Genomic DNA, 9,231 nt, shown 5'->3' on the forward strand with positions numbered 1-9,231 from the left:
GTCCAGTTCCTTACCACCCCCCATCTTGTTAAAAATGCAGATTCTCACTCAGTAGTGCTGGGGCAAGGCCTGAGACTCTGCATTTCTTACAAATTTCTTAGAGGAGACTGCTACTACTAGCCCACAGGCCACACTTTCAATAGGGAGGACTTAGGCCACTGCCCCCAAACCCTTGGCTTTACCCTGTCCATTTCCCTCGGTTGTAAATTGCAAAGGTCAGCACTCACCTGCTCGCACCATGGGGATGCTGTGGAGCAAATGTTGTGGTGACTTTGAAAGAACTTTGCGTGGTAAGAGCACTTCCCAGATCTCCCCTCTGAGCAAAGGTTGAAGTAGACGTACAGATATAGCATTATTAGTCCTGGGTCCTGTGTTGGGCAGATCCCCAAATCTTATTTATTTTGCATAAATGAAACTTTATGCCTTTTTGACTATCACCTCCCCATTTAAGTGCTCTTACTACAAAATGAAAAAAACGGGTGGGGGGAGGGTAGAAGAAACTTTTGGCCGTGATAGCTGCATTTGTGACACTAGTAATGATGATAATTTGATGGTTTAGTAGGTGGACAATTATCTCCAAATACATCAAGTTGTATACATTCAATATCTACAGCTTTTTGTCCATCAGTCACACCTCAATAAAGCAGTTTAACAAAAGAAGAGCCGGCCAGGTATGGTGGCTCACACCTGTAATCCCAGCACTTTGGGAGACCAAGATAGGAAGATTGCTTGAGCCCAGGCATTCGAGACCAGCCTGGGCAGCATAGCAAGACCTCATCTCCAAAAAGAAAACTCAAAAAATTAGCCAGGCATGTGTCTATAGTCCCAGCTACTCGGGAAACTGAGATGGAAGGATCGCCTGGTTATGATGAGCTGTAATCATGCCACCGCACTCCAGCCTGGACAACAGAGGAAGAATCTGACTCAAAAAAAAAAAAAAGTCTTTGTGAGGGATGAGAACCGGAGACCTCTAAGGCCATCCTGGTGTTGTGATGACCATTGTGGGACGTTTAAAGCAGAGGTTCCTTTCCACTCTCCCCAGAAGCCAGCCACACCCACTGCAGCTGAGGAAGATCTCAGGTCTGCTGGGTTGTATCTCCCTCAAAACTCTGGATGAGCTGAGACCTGGGAAATGCTTGCAGGGCTAGCTGGCATTGGAGAAAGCAGGCCCCCTGCCTTCTTTAAACAATAAAGACAATACCCTTAAGCCCTAGGTTACAGAGTTAGATGTCACCTGGGCTCCTGGGAGGGGAAGCAGAGGTCAGAGGTCACAGCTCTTGTTTCTAATCGAATTTGTCTCATCCCTGTCTCCCTTCTCCCCACAGGCTGGAGGGACCATGAAGTCTGCTTAGTTAGATCCAGGACCCTGGAGTCTGCAGCCGGTATTACTGGCTGTTAAGTGGTTGGACCAAACCACTCCAGCCCGGTGCCCAGGCTGGGAGCCGGAGGGGCAGAGGAATGTTACACAGGCCAGTGATCCCTCATGGCTGGCCAAAGCAAAATAAAAAGGAAAGGCCTTCAGAGCAGCAGTGAAATGTGATAACAAAGGCTATTCTGTTCACTTGGGACATTGATAGTTTAAGGAAGGGAGCTCAGAGTAAACCCACACCTTGGGGTCCTCATCCCACAGAGGGAACAAGGGAAGGCTGGCATTAGCCTCTAATCTCCAGAGCTTCCTTGGCTTCTGCTGCCCCAAAGGATTGAAATGCAGGCCCTTGGGCCCAGACTGGCACCTCAGATGGTCCCCACAACCCACACATTTCATGTCCACTTGGGGGTGCTGAACTGAACACCCGTACTCCCTCTGGGGAACACCTCACCCTCAGAGGTCATGTGCAGGACAAGGATTAGGACTAGGAAGGCAGGGCATACTTGAAAAATCATCCCTGTCAGGGCAGTGGACCCCAAGGGGGGGACCTCCTTAAATCTTGGTCCCAGACATCTCACTTTCCTCAACCTAGTCCCCATTCTGCCACGTGCTCCATGCTGGATGGGGCTTGTCATTTTAGTCTGGCAAATGTTTCCTGAGCCCCTTCTCTGGATACCGAGCCCTGTGCTCAGTCAACTTCAGTGGAGGAAATGGAAAGAGGTGGCCACATCTATAGGGACTGGGGCAGAACTCACATGGGAAGTGGAACATGACTGTCTGTAGCTGGGGGTCACAGCCCTGGCAATTCAGGCTTCTTCGAGCTCCAAGAAGGCAGGGAGCTCCTCAGAGGAGGCATCCTGCAGGAAGGGTCGGGGTGAACCCCGTGGGGCTTACCCCAGCCTCAGCCAGAAGTGAGTCTGAGTTAGTGGGGGCTGGGTGGGGATAGGGGTCACTGGGGGATGGACCAGCCCCAGGAAGCAGAAGGGCCTTTCCGAGGGGCATCCCCAGCTCGCACTAACATCCGTGCTGTGTTGTGGCCAAGCCGGCTTCTCCTGAAGTACCCGGAGAGTTCCTTTGTGTTGCACTTGCCAAGATGGTGCTCTGGCTGCTGTTTAGTATTTTGCTCCAGAAGAAGGGCTAAAAGATGTAGAGAGGGAAACTAAAATAATAAAGACAGGCACAGACTGTTCCAATCGACTTGGCAGCACGTCTCCCCCAAATGAGGCAATCATATATTTTCCGATTGGGGCTGGACGGGCCGCGGCTCATTCCTCAGCCAGCCACCCCAGCTCCCCTGTCTGGAGGCAACGCAGGCTCCCTGCCTTCCCATGGATTAATCATGCCTTTGGGGCCCTCACAGCCAGCCGCCCACTCCTTTGGCATGTCTTAATGATAGGAACGAGGAAAGGGTCATTAGCCACCTGTGATCCTGTGTACAGTGTGTACACACAGCGCATGTTAATATGTTTGGGCCACTACCAGCATCCAGAACACGGTGCGTCGCTGGACACAGGCAGCCACCATCCTGCCTGTGTGCACAGGCATGCACAGCATCCTGTTCGTGAACAGGGGACTCAGGGGCCACTGTTAAGGGCTCCTGGGCTCTGCCCCCTGTGCTCCAGCCCCACCTGGACAACACAAACACACTCTGGCATACCACGATTTTTAATTATTTACTCATGAATTATTCATAGTGAGGGTTTTCCAGGCAGATCTGTGTGGCAGGACTACTGATCTGGTATCCAGCAAGTGTCGGGTAGACCAAGCTGCCACCCCTACCAGCTGGTGACAAGTTAAGGACACAGTCTGGGCACCAGGGTTGAGCCTGGGTATCCACTGATTTCCTTCCTATGGCCATCCTTGGGCCTGGACCCAAGGCCATTATGGCTCCCTGGGTCACAGGGAGAATCCTATCCATCAAGGCAGGCCCTGGGACTAGTGATGTGAGGTCCCCTACATCTTGGATGTTTAGCAAGGATGACGTTCCCCCCAACCCCCAATCTGTGTCTCCCAGTGGCCACGAGTGAGACTACCGTACAAGGTCCTCAGCTGTGAGCATTTGCTGACACCTGACCATGCACACAGCTTCATATTTGACAATGTCCTTTGTCCTCATCCCAGAACGCTGCCCTGTTCTAAGGTTCTAGGCAAAGGCAGTGGGAGAAGACTCAGGAAGGAGTTAGAATTCAGGGACTGAGGCTACTTTGTCATCTCAGTTTTGATCCTGGTTGATACCTGACCATCTCCTCCTGGGGAACTGGAAGAGTCCCTGGGGACAGGGTGGCGCCTCCTTCATTCTTGCCTTTCCCAGGTACCCTGGCATCTAGTGACATTTGCCACTTTGAAGATTTGCCCCAACTCTGCCTGCTCTTGATGAATGGGGAATCCAAGAAGAAGTACCTTTGTGGAGGTGCCAGGTCAGAGCCCCTCTAAGGCAGAGGACATCTTGTGGTGAGCCATGACTTGTCAGGGAGCCCACACCTCATCCCTCAGGATCAGGGGAAGCAGCACAGATGAGGGAAGGGAAAGACCTTTCCCACAGGGGACTGGACCACACCCAAATGGTGGCCTCGGCTGCACATCTGAGGATTATGGAATCATTTTCCCTAGAACTGGTCGGAGTGGCAGTGCTACATTTTGGGATGCTGAGGAACTTTGTCCTGAGTTTTGGGGGTGCACCTGTGTGTATCGAAGCACCAGTGTGTGGCTCTGAACTGGGCTGTGTTGCAGCAGGATCAACGACTAATCATTCCGAGAAGCACTTCAGCCTATCAAGAGCATATAGTATCTTGGTGACGTGTTTACCCTGTTCTTCATGTTTGCTCTGATTCTGTGAGGAGTTCCTCCAATTCACTGCTCCCTGGAGGAAGGGAGGTGCATTAAGGAGAAATGATGGCGTCAGAAGGCCAAAGCTGATTTTCTAAGCTGTGTGCAGGGCCCAGGATCTAGCCTCTGTGAATCTGGGTCTGGCACTGAGAAGCAGCAACCTGCATGGTCAGGGAGCATTGGCCTGGTATTGACTGGCAGACTCCATGCAAAGGGAAGACTTTAGGCAAAAGAACACAGTGTCCTGCCCTCCCCTGGGAAGGGTGCAGCCCTCCTTCCCTCCTCTCTGCTAGCCAGGATCCCCGGGACAGTCCAAGGACAATACTTGGGGCAGAGAAACAGCTTTGCTGCACATAGTATCCCAGAGGCCAGAGCCAAGTTTCCCACGTGAAACCCCCATCTTTGGGAGACCTTTCAGATTTCATCCAGGACCTGCACCAAACTCTCTCCACCCTGCACTTGGCATGGGCTCCTCCATCCAGGAATACAAGATTTTCTAAATGCTTGAGGTTTTCCTTCACACTTGTGTGCGTAATTTAAACAGGTGCCTGCAAGGAGCTAACCACACCTAGGTGTAAGTCCTGGTGTCTTGTAATGGCCCCCTCCACACAAAGGGGTAGCTGCAGCTCAGGACTTCCCCCAGCTTGGTGAAGGGCTCTGTGCCAGGCTCTGCCCGTTCATAGGCAGTCTGCCAGGAAAAGAGGCTCACCTTGACAAGAAAGTATTGTGATGTGTTTTGTCTGTAACTGCTTGACCAGTCTCGTCTGAGACACCTTGTCCATTCAGGCCTCCTTCCGCCACAACAAGCACTTCCTGCCCATGGGACCTGGTGACATGCTGGCTCAGTGCCTGGCAGGAAATAAAACTTACGTTGCCACCTCTGGAGCTGGCCCTCTGTCGTCTCACTCAGGGTAAACTGTGCAATGCTGTTCTTTCATTTTGTCTGAAAGGGGAAATTAAATTGAGGCATGATGTCTCACTCAAAGGCCGGCATGCAAATAGTTGACCTTTGTTTTGAATACATGTAATGAGGCTAAAACCATGTTGTGCAGCTCCCGTGCCCGAGTCACTATCTCTTTGTCATTTTAAGGAGATCCAAAGAGGCAGGGTGGTGGGTAGGGGCGAGATGCAGGGTTCTGAGGCCCAGGCTTTGTACCAGAACTGTAAGATGGGGGCATTGTGTGGTCTGACAGGTTGTCCCCAAGGCAGCAAGTGGAGAGGTTTCACTGGGGCAGAGAGAAACCTTTGACCTGATTCCAGGCACATTCTGCCACCTCTAGGCCTATCTCTGGGGTGCAGGGTTGCTGCCCCCTCTCAGTGCCTCTCTTCACATCTACTCTTACCAGTTGGAAGGAGATGGTTTCTTTGACAATATGTGAGATTGTGTTGTTTTGTGAGAATGCAGAGCTGACTTACTGTATAAGTCAGGCCAGGCTAGGCTGTGCTGAGGTAACAAATAGACTGCCAGTCTCAGTGCCTTATCACAACAGATTTATGTCCCAGTCATGCAAAGTCCAATGAGTGAAGGGTAACCCACTTCCACTGGATAGCAGCACCATCTGGAAGATGTGGCCTCCAAGGGTACTATGGCAGATAGAGGGAACAGAAGGGTCACAGAAGATGTTTTTAAAGTGTGAGTCTTGGCCCATCTGGGTGGCTCACACCTGCATTCCCTGTTCTTTGGGAGGCCAAAGTGGGAATATCACTTGAAACTGGGAGTTTGAGACCCTGTCTCTACAAAAAAATAAAAGTAAAAAAATTAATCAGGCATGGTGGTACTTCCAGGTACTCGGGAGGCTGGAGTGGGAGGATCACATGAGCCCCAGAGTTCAAGGATACAGTGAACTATGATGGTGCCCCTGCACTCGATCCTGAGTCACAGAACAACACCTATCTCAAAAAAAAAAAAAGTGGGGGCGGGAGGCCAAGTCTGGAAGCAGTTTCCATCACCTTCTCACCCATTCTTTATATTCTTTCTGCCAGAATCCAGATGCAGGAGCCCAGCCTAATTGCTGTGACGACTGGCGGAGGGTGTGTTCTCTTTCTTGTGCTCAGAAAGAGAACACAGTGTGGTGCATATATCGTGTCGTCTCTGCACATTTAGGATCCAACCCTAGGGCCACAGTGTCCTCTGAAGCAGTGATGATTAGCAAGTGCCCTTCATTGGCAAGTGACGCTTGGGAGACACATCTAAGCTAGTAGGTCTGACTGACTCCACCTTGTAGATCCTCTCCTTTCAGAGCCGAACTTGGAGGCTCAAGGTCTGATTTACTAGGAAGGTGGGACATTGTTTTACTCCAGTGCCTACACGGAATTTGTAGTCAGAAGACTCTCGGTTTCTGTGTCTGAGGTTTGATCTTCACAAAATGTGTTTGTCCTTTTTGAAAATGCTCAGCAATTCAGAAAAAAATTAAGCATGTGTCTATTTAGTCATCCAGCACACGTGTACTGAATACCCTTCTGTGCCAGAGACTGTACTAGGTGCTGGGTTATAAAATAATAAAGTCCCTGTTCACAAGGTAGCAGATCTACGGCAGCCATGACTGGTGGGTATGGGATGCTCAAGGGGCTAGAGGAGGATCTCACACCCAACCCAGATGGGGGCAGGGTTGGTGCAACTTCCTGGAAGAGTTGGTGCCTAGGCTGAGTCATAAGAGATAGGCCTTAGACAGGGTGAGGGTCAGAAGCCATTCCTGGCCCAGAAGCAGTGTAGACTTGGACCTTGAACTGAGAGAGGGCAAGTGACCTTTAGAAACCTTAAGGTGTTTGGAATGACTGGCCATGGCCTCCGGGGTGGGAGGGGGTTGAATGAGAAGGGACAGGGACACTAGAAAAGTGAGTCAGCCCACAGCCTCTGTGTCTTCTGGGCCACCCGGAAGAGTTTGGACTTCATTCTGAAGGATGAGTTTAAAGCAGGGAAGTAAAGTATCGTGATCATATAGGCAGCTGGATAGAGAATGGATGAAAAGGGCAAGATGGGGCAGGCAGACCGGTTGAAATAATCATGTGGGGGACAGTGACTGAAAGTCATGACTACAGATAGTTGGGGGGACCTGGGGAGGGAGCAGATTTGAGAGCATCCAGGACAAAGGAATCTAAGGCCCCGTTGTGAAGGAGGGGCATGGAGTCAGGGATCCAGAGGTAGCTGTCTGTGAGAGAGGGAATTCCTGAAGATGGGTTTGGGCAAAAGAGCAATGAGTTAGTTTAGCAACTTATGGCATTTAGATTCCTATGGAACAGCCAGGTAAAGGTGTGCTACCAGCTGCCCAGTGGTGGGGGTGGTACTTAGGGGAGAGGAGAGCTGGGAGTCATCAGGAAAGAGGGGATCATGGGTGAGATCATCTGGGGAGAGTGTAACCTGAGAGGAGAAGAGGAAGAAATAGGGAACTTCAACTTTGGAGGAGGAGCCTCCAAAGGAGAATGAGAAGGAGTAGTTGAGAGATGGGAGGAAGCTGGGAGAGAACTGGTGTCAAAGAAGCCACAGGGGAGGCTTCCAGAAAGAGAGAGACCAGCCACGTCACATGTGAGGGAAGTCAAGACAACAACACATGTGTTCCATTTGGTTGAACAAATACATCACTCATGACCTTGATGAGATCAGTTCCCTTGGAGCAGCCAGAGCAAAGGCTACCTTGGAGTAGGTTACAGAGGGAATAGGAAGAGGAAACCTAGAGCTAAGTTTAGATAATTCTCCCAAAAGCCTTGGTTGAAAAGGTTTATGAGGGGTGACTAAAGAGGGGGTCTTTTTTTAATTTTTTAACCACGTCATAGTGAATAGATTAAAAAAGAATTGTTGGGATATTGGGTAAGCCAAGAGGCACAATGATGAAATCAACAGAGAAGCCACGTCCAACTAGAAAGGTTATGGTCCACTCTGCTTCAGGTGGGCTTGCAGGCTTCCTTCAGGCTGCAAGTTGGGCTTATGTCTGCCCTGTGAACCTGGCAGAGGAGACAGTGGCCGCCAGGGCATGAGCTAGTCACACAAGTGGAACGGGTAGCAGGCTGCTTGGGTTGGGCACTGCTTTATGGCACTGGAAGTTGGCAACCAGGTCTGGATGCACAAAGGCCAGAGTAGGATCGGACTTTATAGATATTTCAAAAACAAAATGGCCTGTCTGTTCTCTGGTCAGTGATTCCAGAGCCCCTCTGCAGAGCTGAGCTGGACTGGCAGGGTGGGAAATGGAGCTAGGAGCCTGGACCTCCAGGGGTTCTCACTAGAAGCAGTTGGAGGACTAAAGGGGCTAAAGGAAGCCAAGTCGTGCCTGAACTGTGGGTTGATATACAGGGCAACCCCTCACCCTCACCCACCCATGTGTCCTGGCATTGTCGTACCTTCTCCTCTCTGACTCCGCCTCTCCGTGGCCTCTGCGACCAAGACAGCCTCCCCTGCATCTTCAAATCCTTCCTAACTTGACCGAGGGTAACACGGGGCCCGGGCCGGGCAGAGAGCCAGGCAAGTCATGGTAATGCAGAGTGAAATGCAATCTTTGGTGATTCAGAAGCCATTCCAAACATCATGGTGTGTCTAGGTCTCCATGACAACACTGAAGGGCCTTCTGTTCAGAGACTAGGGGAAGCCGCGTGGGAGATGGTCTGGTTCACAGAGACCAGGGTGCACAGGGGGCTCTGGTGCCTGTAGTCAAATCAGAGGGTTACGGTTACGAAGGGGAATTCAACTCTTGGAGGCTAACGCCTTGTCAGACTTGAGTTCTGCATTTAGTGATGGTCTGAAGGCCAGAAGACCTGGACTTGTTATCACTCTCTAGTTCTCTGATCCCAAGGGATGACATACTCAGTGAGTTTGCTGGTCCATAAATTGGGGACAGTCTATGCCCCGCCACCTCACCGGCTACTGGAAGGAGGAAATGAGATTTATGTAAAGAGCTTTGTCCACTGAGAAGGGAGTCTACAGATGTGGGTGCTATTATGTGATCACATGATTGAGGAAAAACGTGACTGAAGCAGTCCATGGGTCTTTCTTCATGGTGGGTGGGGGAGGGCATAAGACCCTAACCACAATTAAAATGTGCACATTC

At 50.8% G+C, this 9,231-nt stretch overlaps 1 protein-coding gene across 1 annotated transcript in view; it reads left to right on the forward strand.

The window, feature by feature from the left end:
- Nucleotides 1–9,231, forward strand: part of KLHL29 (kelch like family member 29) — a 232,672-nt gene that overhangs the window by 75,740 nt on the left and 147,701 nt on the right. The gene's annotated exons all lie outside the window — the stretch shown is intronic.

This window comes from Carlito syrichta, unplaced genomic scaffold (assembly GCF_000164805.1).
Source record: "Carlito syrichta isolate Samal-C Ts95f unplaced genomic scaffold, Tarsius_syrichta-2.0.1 Scaffold308235, whole genome shotgun sequence".
In the NCBI taxonomy this organism is placed as follows: domain Eukaryota; kingdom Metazoa; phylum Chordata; class Mammalia; order Primates; family Tarsiidae; genus Carlito; species Carlito syrichta.